A 7923-nucleotide genomic window follows, 5' to 3' on the forward strand; every position below is an offset into this window, starting at 1 on the left:
ACCTTAAGCTAACTATACTTGTCTTTACTTAATGTGTTAATTAACACGTGATAAATTAATATTATTAGATATAATTAATTCGCATAACATACAGTAATTAGAGAAACAATAATCATAAAACTAAATAGTTATATCTAAAAATAGTCAACTAAAATACCACTTGAAAAATGACTTTACATTATGGCCAAAGCAACTGACATTTTGCGAGGATTTAACGGTAATCTAAAGGATTATCTCTTTTACATAAAAAAGGAAAGTATCTTATATGCAAAGTAAACGTCAGTGACCATTAGTATTAAATATACGTTGACAGAAGCGCGATTTTTGTCCGATTAATCGTCAATTAGAGAATCAACAGGTTCTTGAACTAATGGCATAAGCAACTAAGGAGACGATATCTAATTGTTAAAGACCTTGTATAGATCTGAAGTTGCGAAATAAATTGTAATGTTATTTATTAGGTGTATCACTTAATTTATACGGAATTTTTTATTTTAGCTTAAGGTTTTAAATAAAATACAAATATTATTTTGCAGTATTTTATTGTTTTGAAGCATTCAGGACATAATTAGTAGTCCAAACCTAAAACTAGAGTTTAATAGATGCAGCTCCACTGACGCACTTCGCATAAGTTTAAAACATGGCACTGCTTTCACACATAGCCTAACTATACTAATTCAAAGAGTTTTCGCCTCTTCAACCTCCAGGTAATTCACTGTTATCGAGCAGTTATAGTACTTCGAGGTTTGTATGTTCACGCAACGTCACTTTATTGTTTTTTCACAAACTGTTTAATTTCTTGGCTGACCGTTGGTCTTTATAGGCGTGAAATGATATTGGATTTTTTTGTTCAACCCAACAGGTACATTGAAGAGCCCCCAACCTGACACATAGATGGCGCTATTAGAATTAAATACATATATTTTTTAGTTAGATGAACCCTCAAAAAGATCCGTGTATAAATTTGACAGCTATCGGATCACTAGTTTGTGAATTATAGCATTTTGAGTGAAGCAACTTTTGTTATTGTGAAAAAAAATTGATAAAAAGGAATTTCGAGTGTTGATACAATATTGCTTTTTGAAGGGAAAAATTGGCTTGATATCGAGTTTCCGGACACTGCCCCAGGAAAATCAACCATCAAGGACTTGTATGCTAAGTTTAGAGGTGTTGAAATGAGCACCGAAAACGGTGAACGCAGTGCACGCCCAAAAGAGTTTGTTACCGACGAAAACATAAAAAATCCACAAAATGATTTTGAATGACCGTAAATTGAAATTGACTGAAATAGAAGGCACTCTAAATATATCAACTGAACGTGTACATCATAGCATTCACGAATATTTGGGTATGAAAAAGCTCTGTGAAACGTGGATGCCGCGCGAGCTCACTTTTGACCAAAAACAACGACGAGTTAATGATTCGGAGCAGTTTTTGAAGATGATCAAGCGTAATAACCCAGAATTTTTGCATCGATATGTGACAATGGATGAAACATGGTTCCATCATTTCACTCTTCAGTCCAATCGACAGTCATCCAAGTGCACTGCACATCATGAACCCGCTCCAAAGCGCGGGAAAACGCAACACTGCTGGTAAAGTTATGGCGTCTGTATTTTGGGATGCGCATGGAATCATTTTCATTGACTACCTTGAAAAAGGAAGAACCATCAACAGCGACTATTACATAGCATTATTTGAGCGTTTGAAGGACGAAATTGCCGAAAAACAGCCTCATAGAAAAAGAAAGTACTGCTTCACCAAAACAATGGACCGCGTCACAAGTCAGTGAAAATGATAACAAAAATCAATCAATTGGGCTTCGAATTGCTTCCTCAGCCACCGTATTCTCCAGATCTGGCCCCCAGTGACTATTTCCTGTTCTCAGATCTCAAAAGAATGCTCGCTAGGAAGAAAGTTTCGTCGAATGAAAAGGTGATCGCCGAAACTGAGGCCTATTTTCAAGCAAAGCAAAGGACAAATCATACCATAAAAATGGTATCGAAAAGTTGGAGGGTCGCTAAAATCAGTTTATCGCCCTTGAAGGGGTTTATTGAATAAAAAAAATTGCCATATAAATGTGTTTTACAATGGTAGGTATAATTTAATTGACTTTTCAATTGACATGTTATAGTTGCACACACTAGATTCAAAAAAATTTGAAAATCTATATAAAATCAGTTTGTTGTGGGGTGATAATTCGGATTGTCGCCCAAGCAATCACCCCATTTTTCAAGTCCTTCTCGTTTCTTTCTAACTCGCTCCTTCCACATGAACTTGGAATCCAGCGTCATGCCCAAGAATTTTGCTGTGTTTGAATACAAAATTACTCTAGAACCAATTATCAGTGGCAGATAATCTAATTTTTATATGTGAAATCCACTTGTATAGACTTCGTAGCATTTATTTTCTTTCGCTATTTATTAGTCCACTCAGTAATGTTATACTTATTGTTGTTTGTAATATATTTACAGTTGTCTTAAAGCTGTTTCTTGTAGCGACTAATACAGTATCATCAGCAAATAAAGTCATTGTTATGAAATAAATACAATATTGTTCTAAGGATACTACAATATGGTATACCGGCATAGAAGAGTTTCAAATTAGAATCTGAAGCCTGCCAATCTGGCTCATCTGGGTAGGTAATTGATTTGCTAACTTATATCTGAGACGTGTGTGTCATACCTTATGGAAGGCTTGGACCGTCTAGAAATTTAGCAGAACAAATTTCCTTTCTCTCGCAAGTTTTCTCAATTACATCCATCATAAGATATACCAAATCAATTGTCAAGTATTTATTTCTAATTCGAAATTGGCCGGCCTTGATTAGTTGAGTTTCTTCAATAATTAGTTTGATCTCTGCAATCTTCCACACGATGGCAAATAGCAGAGTAAGTAAATTAGCACGGACATTTTATTATAGCACAGGATTCAATTTTAGAAGTGATGATTTATATTTTAGTCGCATATTTAGGGCAGCTACAAGAGCTTAAATTTGAAGAAACTCAAATTATGCTGAATGAGCACTCAACCCAAATTCTACAAGACCTTAACTGGAAAAATAGACTTTCCAAGCGTTTAACATAAAATTCAAAAGCCTGAAAGGAGAATATTGATTCAATGATGATAATTTTTTCCATATAAACAAATTTTCATACAAATCTGTAAGAACTAAGGTTATTGCAAAATTATAAAACCCTTAACGGTTTTTTATTTATCCATAATAAACCAAAGAATGTATTAAATTAAATATTAAAACGAAAAAAATATCATATATAAGCAATATTACTATTATAATATAAAAACGGAATAGAATGTTTATGTTTTTAAACATTTTATTGTAAATTAAATTTAACTGTTAAAGTTACATATATTTCTCATTAGTTACATATAATTTTATTATATGTAACTAAGAAATCGTTTTTAAGAATGAAATTTTCTAATACCAGAAATTCTTTTCCTTATTGGTAAACCCATCGATGTAAGAAACCGGAAGCTGGATTGTAAGTTTACGGCGAAACTAAAGATAGTTAATTAATATCAAATTAAAACCATAAAACATATTTCATTTTAAAGAAACGTACATATAACGAAATAGTATAATAATATTGACTTATTTAATGTATTTAATTAATGTTATTTAACAATTTAAGGATTAAATATGACACCATAATCTATTTGCTAATATTAGTTTGATAGTTTTGTTTGTGTAATATTTAGTAAATAATATTAGACAATCTTACAATTACTGTATTTGGACATTTTTTATTAACACTATATCATAATGCCAACTTAATTAAAAAAGCCCATCAACTGGATTTCATAGGTTCATATGGATTTTAGCATAATAGCAGGTTATTATGTATAGATGATTAGGATTTACTTCCCATTAACCAATACATTTTTTATATTATAGTTCAACTTATTTTCTTTTCCTTTTCTTTAGATAATCTCTACAGTGTTTTTAATCCGGAGATATCAGTTTGCTTATATGATTATTACCTTCCACGTCTCAGTCGACGTATTTTAAACGTTACATCCATGTTACACTTCTCTGATTGCCCTATTGCCATTGCTTCCAATAACAAATATCATATCATGTGGCCATGTCACATAGAGTGAATAATGATTTCAATGTTCTACTTCTTCTTGTTCAACTCTAAATATCTCACCAACGATATAAGACTTTACAAGTTTTTAAACTTTTTTGTTGAAAAGTTCCCGATAATATTGTTGAAGGCATATATCCGCATAAAAAGGTTAGAGGAAGCACTGCTATTGTAAGAAAAGGAATAATTAACCGTTATGCAGAATTGCCTTTGGAGGAAGAGTATATTCAGTTAAAAATAGTTGGAACAAAGTCAACGAAACTAAAAATTAGATTTAGTGTTTACCAATTACTGTTCAACAAAATATAACCTTAGTATATATAATCACTAATGAGAAGATTCTGGAGTTTTTTATTACAAGAAAAGTGTTCCTCAACTTTATCGGAAAAGATGAGAACTTTGACCTGAATTGCGATCACTCATCCATTGTACTACTAAATTGTAATTGTGAAATGTAATAAAAGGAGCAACTAGGGCCACCTCTACTACTGCTAGTCTACAAAACTACAGACCGGGAAAGCTTTCAAATTGACATCCACTTTTTAATGGATTTGATGTTTTCATCAACCTAAAATCAATCTCAAAACGACAGAGCAATTACAAGATGCTGCAAAATTTCACAAGGCTCATCTAAAAAAAGTGATTTCATACATGACTAAGGGTGAGATACGACAACTAGTCAAAGAAAAAGTGCTAATATACCAGGAAATCTACAGACAAGAATATATTTAACAATAAAATACAAACACTTAAACAAGAAATCGAAAAATTAAAAGAAAAATTCACAAAATTTGAAAAAATAGGACTATCAAAAAGTAAAGAGTCAAAATACAATTATTATTGGATCACTTATTCTGGAGAGAAGTCAAGTGGATTAAGAAACCTATAATATCTATCTCCCTGTAAAAAGCTGACTCTCTTAAGACGAGCTCAAATCTAGAGCTCTCTTATGGGGGACGTGAAAGTGATAAAGACCTTCAGAGGTTCCTAAGCCGTAGCGTCTCAAGTCAACCCCAATCTCCTTGCGGTGAGGGTCGGATAAGTCTACCTTGTAGATTCTCAACGTGGAGGGAGCGCATGGTTAGTTCTAAACAAACTCTCCCTAGTAAGTCCTAGTAATGTCCGAACGGCAGAAGGATCGAGTTTATAAAGAACACCCTATGCTCCTCTTCAACACGGAGGGTTGGTACAACATAGTTGGTTCAAACAAACTCTCTTTTTGTCCTAGTAGCACTGCGAACGGCTTAAGTAAATGTAATTTACAAGGGATTGAGTTTAAAAGAACATTATCAACTGGTGTTCCTCCTCTCTAATACGTTGACGAATCTGGGTAGACGAGCTAATGGGGCAATGGCGAAATGTGGGCTCTTGGGGCTACCAACTCTTTGACCTGGAGAAACTTACCCGGTAAAAATGACATAAATAGCCTCGAAACGAACCCAGAGTCCGCTGACTCTGACACACCGGTTCCGGACGAAGGCAATTTAGTCGGAGCTGCTACTAGCTCTGGGTATGAATATAAAATAGGCTATGAGGGCAGATACAATAAACAGCAGAGCTCTTTTTTGAACAGCTATTGTATATGATTCCAACCAAGAACAGACGAATTATGCCATAATTAATAGTCATATCTTCAAATCTAAAACCATCACAACAATTACCTCAAAAGGACTAAGCAAAGGGATAAAAATAATTCCGAATCAAACCAACCTATTTAAGAATATGTACATACGTACTAGAAAGTGACAGAAGTGGTTATGACGATATTAAAGCCTGGTAAGCAGCTGACATTACGATGGTATTAAATCTTATAGACATACTTCTCTATAACAACTATATTCAAGACGATTAGAATAATCTGATATTGGAATATGGTACTATTAGTTTGAATCTGAATAAAAACACTCGACAATCGGCTAAATCTACAGAACAACGTACATCATTGGACATTCTTTCGAAGATAACCATATATGCTTTGCAATTTTCTTTAACATAGCACAAGCCTCTGACAAGGTTTGAAGCTAAATATAATGCTTCCAAAGCAATGAGATATTAACACCCTTCAAAAGACTGTTCAGAATCAAACACATGACACGTCAAGCACAATTAAAATGCTTACGAGAGTGCCACGTTCAACACTATTAGCAATGGATAGAACCAAGTAACATCTATAAAACTTGAGGCAGCTAGCGATATTATGATGTGCCGGTCTAAACAATGGCGAATAAAACTAAACGAGCTCAAATATGTTCAAGTTTACCAACAGAGCTAAAATTTAGACAGCAGTATTATCTTCTTGAAAACAAAAAATCAAAATGTCAGTATAATAAGATTATGATTTTCAGTCAAATACTAAAACCAACATGGTTAAAAAGTATATAATTGTGAGGTAGCACCTAAGACAATAAAGCACTATAAGGAAAACTTAAATGTCAGGATAAAGTGTTGTAAAACAAATATCATCAATTTTGTTTCATTATGATTATTATAGTAAATATAGTTATAATGTTTTATTGACCCGACTAAATGTAGTCGTTGGTGTTAAACTTTACACTTGTAACAGATATCCATGTATTAGGGGCAATAAAAAAATAACAGACGGAGAGGCTAACCACATTCAAACCAACGATTCCTCTTATAAGTTATTCCATTGAAATATTGAACAATATTAACATACATTTCAAATAATTAATATTTAATATTATTGTATTATATGTTAATTTTAATTTAAATATTTAGTAATATCATGAAACTTAAGATAAGTTTAGCTATCTACTTTCAGAAAACACATTAGTATAATAGTAAACTAATATTAATTTTCTTCGACAAAGAGATCCTCAGCAAATAACTATCATTTACTTAGTCGATGTACACTCAGTGCAAAATTTTAAATTAGTAATCAATAGTGACAAGAAGATGTTTTTTTCTAGCAGATATTTAATATTACTGTTACTGACTGCGAGCCAAACATAGGTTTGAATATCCAACATTAAATATTTCTCCCGGCGAAATTAAGGGAGACTTAAAAGGCATTTTTAGTATTTTGACTCAATTAATTTATGATTATTTTTAGACAAATAGATAATTACAGAAATATATTTTAACTATTAACAAGATTTTTTAAAATAGTTTCTTTAATAGTAGATAACTATAATCATCATTGTTAATATGTGTCAAAGATATTAAAAAACATAAATAAAGGAAAAACTTAAATATTTGTGTTTCAATTACTAAATATTATATAAAACAATTCAGTATTAAAATATTCTAAAAAAGGAGATAATTAATAATAAAATAGTTTTATTATATAGAGTTTTATAAAGCCCAAAAACTGACTAACTTATTTAAATATGTTAAAATTCTTCAGAAAAGCAAAATAGCCAGCTTGGTGGCGCAGTGGTAAAGGCAATGGGACGGTCCTCCTACTGTTGCGATAGCCGCGGGTTGGAATCCTCCTGGGGCATGGTCGTAAATTTATGTTTGTAATTGTTTAATATTTATGAATGTTTTAGGCAATAGTGTAAAATCCGACAAGGAAAATGATCCCAGTCACGCCAGTAACCAGGCGGGGTAAGACCGGATATCTTCTGGAATGATTTCTAAAGTTGGTCACTCGCCAGTCGGTAGACTAAATGCTGAGGACCGTGGTTCGGAGCCCACGTTAAACTTTAGGCCCAGTTCAGATAAACCCATAGTTGGTAAAAGGAGACTTTAAAATATCTAAAAAAAGCAAAATAATTCTAGATTAAAAATATTCCAAAGTAATAAAATATGAATGATAATATGATATCATGGTATATATAATTAAATAAAA

Source organism: Rhynchophorus ferrugineus, unplaced genomic scaffold (assembly GCF_030347505.1).
Source record: "Rhynchophorus ferrugineus isolate W39M unplaced genomic scaffold, kcgeb_rfMv2 rfM5, whole genome shotgun sequence".
Lineage (NCBI taxonomy): Eukaryota > Metazoa > Arthropoda > Insecta > Coleoptera > Curculionidae > Rhynchophorus > Rhynchophorus ferrugineus.